The sequence below is a fragment of the Mytilus edulis genome, chromosome 11 (genome assembly GCF_963676685.1).
Source record: "Mytilus edulis chromosome 11, xbMytEdul2.2, whole genome shotgun sequence".
In the NCBI taxonomy this organism is placed as follows: domain Eukaryota; kingdom Metazoa; phylum Mollusca; class Bivalvia; order Mytilida; family Mytilidae; genus Mytilus; species Mytilus edulis.
The window spans coordinates 1245271-1254565 of record NC_092354.1 but is presented as its reverse complement, the minus strand read 5'-3'; the positions used below and the strand labels follow the sequence as shown (position 1 = coordinate 1254565).

General features: G+C 33.1%; 1 protein-coding gene across 1 annotated transcript in view; it reads left to right on the top strand.

The window, feature by feature from the left end:
* Window positions 1-76: 76 nt before the first annotated feature.
* The window catches only part of LOC139494781 (uncharacterized), a 100500-nt gene continuing 91281 nt past the window's right edge, over window positions 77-9295 (top strand). Inside the window, exon 1 of the mRNA XM_071282973.1 lies at window positions 77-178. The gene's annotated coding sequence lies outside the window, so the exon portion shown is untranslated. The remainder of the gene's footprint in view (window positions 179-9295) is intronic.

Genomic DNA, 9295 nt, shown 5'->3' with positions numbered 1-9295 from the left:
TCAGATCGTTCAATCTAATCCGAGTTTTTTTAAAACTGGTCCGAGTTTTCCTGGTCCGACTTGTCCCAATCCCGTCATTCGGTGTCTCGTTTTGACATTTGAAGCTTCCTGTTCTCAATTCTCAAACTACAGACAATTATTTTTAACCAAGAAGATGTCATTTCAATGACTTTAAATGGTAAGTTTTGAATATTTCTGTTATATCTGACTCAAGTGAAGAATTGACATAGGCCGTACTCATTTTATCTCATTTTAAAAAATATTTTATATTTACATTTTGAACACAGCAACAGGTCTATGGACACATTTCCGGGTTTCCATATCTCTTTTTCTTTGCATTTGGACGAAACTTTCTAAATGATGACTGAGAAGAAATGTTCAATTGAACGTTTAACTGAGTATTTTTATTTTCTTTAAGGTTAAAGTATTTATGAAACCAAATTTGAAAGTTAAAAGACAGTAAAACTTAATGCCGTTGAAAAGTTTTTAGACACCAGGCGGCGCTGATGTTTGCCATTTTTTTTTGTGGCAAGTATTTTTTTTATAAAAAGCTTGTCTTGAACCTTTCATTAAGACTTATAAATGCATTTAGAATTAAAATTGTGCTTACAATGTAAAAAGGGTCAGAAATTAGTCCAAATACATGTAACGTAACGGTACCCAAATTGCACCTATTAAGCCAAAATAGTTAAAATAATCTTACAAGATTTCCTAGAGACCGTAAACAATTTGTATTTTTATGATTTGATACTATGCACATCTTTCAACATAGGTCAAACTATTTAGATATGCACAAAACGTTCACAGTATTTATCAACAGGTGAAGTGTTTACTGAAAAAGCAAAATGTATACTGTCTTTTACTGAAACGTCGCATGGCGACGTCATCAAAACGTCATCTTTTTAAAATGATCAAATACAATATGTTACTAGTCTCCATTTAAAAAAAATAAAGAGTAAGCATGGACTAATATCTAATTGTTCAAAATATTTGAAGAAATTAAACAAAAGCTCTGTTATCAGAATTTTGACAGTGCGAATTTAAGCATGGATGCAATTTGGGTACTCCTCATTTCAGAATCATTGATGGTTTGGAGGTCAGTTTAGACCAATTTTCTTATGATTCCGTATGGATTAACAATCAAATTAGTGTTCCTATATAATAAAGAAGGATACGGCTACAAAATAAACACAGAATGGAATTTTTTTTCTTTATCATAAAAAAATGTAGGTGAAAAAACTGTCAAAATAGGTGCAATTTGGGTACCGTCACGTTAAGGCCAAATAAAAATATATGTGGTTCCAGTTACCCTACCGTCCCTACTATTTCAGCTTAAGGAAGCTGGCTGTCATGTTTTGGAATTTTGGTCAGATTTTCAGGCATCCTCTGGTTTTATCCGTTGGAATGCATAAACAAATTTTGCCCGATAACCCCCATTTTTCTTTTTATAATTCTTTTACATGTACATGATGTGTAGTTTTAAAGCTGTCTGTTTAACATGTTTAAGTCTTTTAAAATTTTAATTACTTTTTAATAGTTTTTGAAGACTTTAACTTGTCAATAATAAAGCTATGAAAAGTCAAGAGAAAATATTTTCCCGCCAAAATTTCAATGGCTTATATATCGAAAACGAGCACAGCGACCTATATATTTTTTATGCTCTATGGATTCTTTTATTAATCCCCTATCAACATGATCAATATAAACTAAGCTTTTGAAAAGTTAATTACTTTGAAACTGAGAAGCGAACTCCCTTAAAAATAGCCTACCCTAAAGATTTATTGCCATTTTTCATTAAGCACTGTTAAAGTCAGAATGTTGCACCCATCGACTCAATGTAAAAAAAAACATAAAATAAAAAAAATCCCTACCTATCTACCCTAACTTTTTTTCAGATGTAACTGGAACCACACATACTTTTTTATTTGGCCTATTTACATGATTTATGACGTCTGGCAAGGCTATTTAATTTTTTTTCTTGGACACCTTCCTATGAATTTTCTGGGACACCTTCCTACGTATGTCATAGGAAGGCGTCCCAGAAAAAAAAATGAAAATAGCCTTGCCAGACGTTAGGCCTAAAAAAAAAAGATATGTGTTTCCGGTAACATCATTTTGAAAAATAGGGTCGGTAGGTCGGAATTCTTTTTTTTTTTTTTTTTTTTTTTTTTTGACATCGTAAATTAAATCCGGAAAATTATCATGGTTTTTCCAAGTCCGGATCCGCAATTAGTTTCAAAAACCGGAAGTGTCCATTTGCAATGTTTTTGAAGCACCTGCTGTGCAAATTTCTTGGATTTTAACCTATTTGGAATACCTTTTGACATTATTAAAATGTTTTACTGGCTTTCTATGCAAGTAGAAGCAAGAGAGAAAAAATATTATGTCATCTATCAGAAGCCTGTGTCAAAAACGGGGTCGGTTGATACAATTTTTTTTAATTTTTTTTGAAGATCCAATAAAAAAGTTAGGGTCGGGGCTAAAAAAACAGGGTCGGTCGGGTTACCCGAAACATCGATCTTTTTTTTCTCGGCCTTATAATTATTTGGACTAGTCAGCATGGTCAGGAATTCAATACCATTAATTGGTGGATTATACCTCAAATCTGATACTATCATAATTAAGATTCAGGGATGATTCCAGGTGTTTTCAAATGGGTCCCTTGAATATCAAATTGGGAATTTTTATCCCAATTGGGATTTTTTTATGCATACAATCTAATACGAAATAATATCATTTTCCTGTAAAAAAAGGAAAATGAATATTAAGTTAATTTCACTTGTATACTGATTGAAGAAATTATTGGATTCAGACTAGGGAAGTTGTAATACATGAGAATATCATTGCATATGATTCACTATCATATTAACTTTGGTAAACGAGGCCTATTACAAAAACATATATACCACAAGTACTAGCTAACATAAACCTATGGCAAGCGGTTTAGCTATTTATTCGAAATTTCAAATTATCTGGTAATATATAAGATATCTTATGTAATATATAAGATATCTCATGTAATATATAAGATATCTCATATAATATATAAGGTTTATTTAAGATATCTTAAAGTATATGAAATATCTTACAAATATGTTTTGTATAAGATATCTTATCATATACTTAGACTAAATAACATATGATTTTTACTGTATGATAATAGCATTAAATTAACGTAAATTCCATATTTTTCGAATTGGTGTTTAGCGGGGTGATATGAAAAGTGTATCACATGCTTCGATTGTTATCACATGCCTTTCCGTAACGTTATCACATGGCATTCCGGTGATACTCGGCAAATTCCGGAAAATACACCTCAATGCTGCGTTTTCAGTGAAAAACATTACAAAGTAGTGTACAAAACAATTATTTGAATAGTGGAAAGTATATTGTGTAAAATGATTAAATTAAATTAAAAAAAAAATATATTAAATAAATGCAGTTTTTAAGTTTTTCTGAAACATAATTTCACAATCGAAGCATATGATAAACTTTTCATATCAGCCCGCTAAGCACCAATTCGGAAAATATGGAAAATACTTTAATTTAATGCTATTATCATACGGTAAAAATCATATGTTATTTAGTCTAAGTATATGATAATGAAAATTATATGAGATAACTTATAAACTATAAGATATCTCATAAATTATTTAAGATATCTCGTGAACTATATAAGATATCATATAAACTTTATGATATATCTTTCAAACTATATCAAATATCTAATGAACTATTATATAAGATATCTTATAAGATAAGTTAATGAGATATCTTGAAGTTAGATTTAATAGAAAAACGGCTTGCCATATTAACCAGTGAAAAAAATCACCCATTGGGTAATTTTTCAACAGATCATCTTTATTTACCTTGATTTAAATGTATTTCAAATAGAACTGGCCAATTGTTGAGCTCAGTTCAGAAAAGCAATTACAAAAGTATATATATTTAATTGATAAGATATTTAAAGCAATTGAACCAGTGAGCTTGGGTGTATGATACAGATTTTTTTTTTGATTTTTTTTTTTTGCTGATTAAAATATTCAATTTTCTATATTTATAATACATATCTATCACTTCTGTGCATGTCTCACCTAGTTTCGAGTGATTTAAACGACCCAGAGAAAATACCCAATTTTACTATCCATTCATACACAGAAGTGATAGATATGTAGTATAAATATAGAAAATTGAATATTTTAATCAGCAAAAAAAAAATCCAAAAAAAAAATCTGTATCATACACCCAAGCGCCCGTGTTTAAAACGTGAAGACAATCAGATTAGGATGACAATCTTATGTTATGGAATAATATCAGTCAAATTAAAGAAAGTGTAGTAGATCATATTGTTCAGAATCTGGAAAACAGTCTCTTTTGAAGTTCATTTTTCAAAGCCCACGTGGTGTTCAGAGAATCAAGGTCAAAAAGGAAAGTAGAATATTGTCGACTCGACCTCAAATAAATAACATTTCCAAATGATTTATGTATCCGACTTATTGAATAGTTTACAAAAAAAAAGAGAAAATCAGGGGACATATCAATTTTCTGTCAATGCTTAAGAAATAATTGTATGGTTTAAATACGCGTATTACAGTCTTAAAAGAGAAAAGGGGGGGGGGGGGGGGGGGGGGGGGGGGTCATTTGTTTACAAATGCACGTAGTTATGCAAAAAAAAATCGATCAAGATTTTTTTAACAAACCGGATTATTATATGAATAAATCTCCTTTAAAAGTAAATGAGTTTTAAGCATAAGGTAATGAAAATAAAAAAAAATAACATAAAAAAAATGAAATTTCTTTGAGATTTTTTTTTCTTTCTTTAATTTCATACATAAAAAATGGTCATTTGAAAGATGAAATTAGGTGCCAGGAGATTGCGAGAATGCAGGATTTTGCTCTATTTATACCAGAGCTTCTGGGGGCCTTGAGCCGCCCCAAACCCCCTGCCGTAAGGCACCAAGCTTACAGCTTGGTGGGCGTCCGGCTTCGCTGAACGCATGTTACAGCCGCCTATAATTTTAATTCAGCCTTCTACTTCAATTTCAATGGAAAGCCCTGATTTCAGGGGGGTCTCATTTCACGAATGGTCTATCTTCAACATTATTTTCAAAAACGTTCAAACTTTTGTCTTTTGCTGAAAAAAGAGCAAAATAAAATAATTTCATTTACAAAACAAGTTTTAATCAAATTACATAACTGGATCTGCTGGGCAATCTGCTTTTATCATTAAAATTCCTTCATCAATGTTATATCAAAATTTGAATTTGGTCTTTATCGAGGTCTGTTTTGACACCCATTTTGACAAAAAAGCATATTTTTGATCAACCTGCTGAGCAATCTACTTTTACGAGACCGAATTTCCCATAACATTTTAACTTCAATTGAATCCGGCCGCCAAAATTGTTTACCTCATGTTGACATAATTAAATTAAATCGTTGTTAATAAAATGCGATCATAGTCAGCATTCTTATGCGGATTTTACTAGGTTTTGACGACAAACTATGAAAAATTAAAGTTGCCGTAATCGGTGACGGAAACTTTTCCGGAAATACCAATTTTTGTTTTATTTTCCTCAATTGGGAATTTATATTTACAAACATTTTTCTGGGGCCGCTGGCCGATTTAAGGGCCGTTAAGCGGCCCTAAACAATATAGTGGAATCATCCCTGAAGATTGCTCAAATAGACTAGGGTTCGGTTAAGTATTGGGGTGAAGTAGATATAAAACACAGTCATACTTCACCTGAACAATGGAAGTTACTATACAGAAACAAAACAAACCTAATTAAGACTTCCCAAAACTCATCCCAAAACTCAAACCTTAAAATAAATCCATATGCTGTCAGGCAGCTTTGAAAGCAGAAAGTTAAGCCAGATGATACATTTTTTGTACATATACTGGTCCCAGGGGACGTACTTAACTTACAAGGTGCAATTAATCAATTTACACGTCGTAAAGTCTCACTGTGAACTTAAGATAAAGAATGACAAACAAAGCGCCATCGCATGTTGATCTTGTTTAAATCTATATTCAAAATGACTTCGTGTCGAACATTGTGAATGTCATCCATATATTATCCATAAACATGATAAACTACCTTTATATACACATTAGTGACACGAATTAAGAGAACTGTTAAAACTTCTAACAATACAATTGAAAGATGATAGATGAACTTCAAGACAAATGGGGTGTGAACGGAACTACATGTAGTGTCGATGTGGTATCTGTGTACTATGGACACTGTGATTCTTGTTTCCACATGTTTTACTTATTTTAATATATATTATGCAACTGGTATGATCCCTTAAATATTTAACATTTCAAAGAAAACAGTAGTCAGAATACAGAGAAACTTTATATTAAAGCAGTATAATCGTTATTTACATGTACATGATGTAGATAAACGCGAAAAATAATTGTCCTCTCTAACATGTCTAAGGAGGTATAATAGTTGTGGTTCTTGCGATCTAAACACCATGATACGGAGAACGCTCTGATTGGCTTTTTAGCTCACCTATCCCGAAGGGACAAGTGAGCTTATGCCATCACTTGGCGTCCGTTGTCGTCCGTCGTCTGTCGTCGTAAACTATTTCAAGAATCTTCTCTGAAACCACTGGGCCAAATACTTTCAAACTTTAACTGAATGTTCCTTAGGGTATCTAATTTATAAATTGTATCCGAAGTTTTGATCTATCAACAAACATGGTCGCCATTGCTAAAAATAGAACATAGGGGTCAAATGCAGTTTTTGGCTTATAACTCAAAAACCAAAGCATTTAGAGCAAATCTGACATGGGGTAATATTGTTTATCAGGTCAAGATCTATCTACCCTGAAATTTTCAGATGAATCAGACAACCCGTTGTTGGGTTGCTGTCCCTGAATTGGTAATTTTAAGGAAATTTTGCTGTTTTTGGTTATTATCTTGAATATTATTATAGATAGAGATAAACTGTAAACAGGAATAATGTTCAGTAAAGTAAGATTTACAAATAAGTCAACATGACGGAAATGGTCAGTTGACCCCTTTAGGAGTTATTGCCCTTTATAGTCAATTTTTAACCATTTTTCGTAATTCTTAGTAATCTTTTACAAAAATCTTCTCCTCTGAAACTACTGGGCCAAATACTTCCAAACTTTAATTGAATGTTCCTTAGGGTATCTAGTTTGTAAATTGTATCCGAAGTTATGATCTATCAACAAACATGGTTGCCATTGCTAAAAATAGAACATAGGGGTCAAATGCAGTTTTTGGCTTATAACTCAAAAACCAAAGCATTTAGAGCAAATCTGACATGGGGTAATATTGTTTATCAGGTCAAGATCTATCTACCCTGAAATTTTCAGATGAATCAGACAACTCGTTGTTGGGTTGCTGTCCCTGAATTGGTAATTTTAAGGAAATTTTGCTGTTTTTGGTTATTATCTTGAATATTATTATAGATAGAGATAAACTGTAAACAGGAATAATGTTCAGTAAAGTAAGATTTACAAATAAGTCAACATGACGGAAATGGTCAGTTGACCCCTTTAGGAGTTATTGCCCTTTATAGTCAATTTTTAACCATTTTTCGTAATTCTTAGTAATCTTTTACAAAAATCTTCTCCTCTGAAACTACTGGGCCAAATACTTCCAAACTTTAATTGAATGTTCCTTAGGGTATTTAGTTTGTAAATTGTATCCGAAGTTATGATCTATCAACAAACATGGTCGCCATTGCTAAAAATAGAACATAGGGGTCAAATGCAGTTTTTGGCTTATAACTCAAAAACCAAAGCATTTAGAGCAAATCTGACATGGGGTAATATTGTTTATCAGGTCAAGATCTATCTGCCCTGAAAGGAGTAAGTTCGGTAAGTGCCATATTTGGCCCCAATTATAAAGTTCATGGTTACAAGACAATAATTGTTTTAAGTTGCCTTAGAGACATGTGAGAAAGTTAAACAGAGCTTTTTTTGTCAAAGTTTAATTCTAACACGTTGATTTTTACATCCCAAAAAGGTCAAGATAAGGGATTTTGGTGAAATTTGACAAAATCAGCTGGATTTCAACCAAATAAAGGACCAGGAAACATAGAGCGCAGGCGTCGACAAACTTAATATTTAAATAAGACATGTTAAATGTCTTCACAAACATTATTTTAAAAGATCTTTGTTGTCGACGTATGCGCTCTATGTTTCCTGTCAAATAATCTTTGGAAATTTACCCATTTTCATTGATTTTTTCGCGAAAAATCAATATGAGTACAACTTGTGACGTCATAATGAAACGCAGAAACGTAAAATTTTCAACAAAATTGCTTATATCCTATCTAGTCAATGTATTAGCTATAATTTATCGTGATATTGGTCAATAAATCCGAATTTGAAATTTACGCTAAAAAAGGGGGCCATTTTAGGACCTTATCGAACATACTCCTTTTCAGATGAATCAGACAACCTGTTGTTGGGTTGCTGCCCCTGAATTGGTAATTTTAAGGAAATTTTGCTGTTTTCAGCTCACCTGGCCCGAAGGGCCAAGTGAGCTTTTCTCACCACTTGGCGTCCGTCGTCCGTCGTCGTCCGTCGTCGTCGTCGTTAACAATTTACATTTTGAACTTCTTCTAGAGAACCACTGAATGGAATGGAACCAAACATGGCATGAATGTTCCTTATGAGGTGCTGACCAAGTGTTGTTACTTTGTAGCCGATCCATCATCCAAGATGGCCGCCAGCGGGGGACTGAGTTTAACATAGGACCCTATAGGAAATGCATACAAATGACTTCTTTTAGAGAACCACTGAATGGAATGAAACCAAACATGGCATGAATGTTCCTTATGAGGTACTGACCAAGTGTTGTTACTTTGTTGCGGATCCATCATCCAAGATGGCTGCTAGCCGGGGACTTAGTTTAACATAGGACCCTATGGGAAATGCATACAAATGACTTCTTTTAGAGAACCACTGAATGGAATAAAACCAAACATAGCATGAATGTTCCTTATGGGGTGCTGACCAAGTGTTGTTACTTTGTAGCCGATCCATCATCCAAGATGGCCGCCAGCAGGGGACTTAGTTTAACATAGGACCCTATGGGAAATGCATACAAATGACTTCTTTAAGAGAACCACTGAATTGAATGAAACCAAACATGGCATGAATGTTCCTTATGAGGTGCTGACCAAGTGTTGTTACTTTGTTGCCGATCCATCATCCAAGATGGCCGCCAGCGGGGGACTTAGTTTAACATAGGACCCTATGGGAAATGCATACAAATGACTTCTTCTAGAGAACCACTAAATGGAATGAA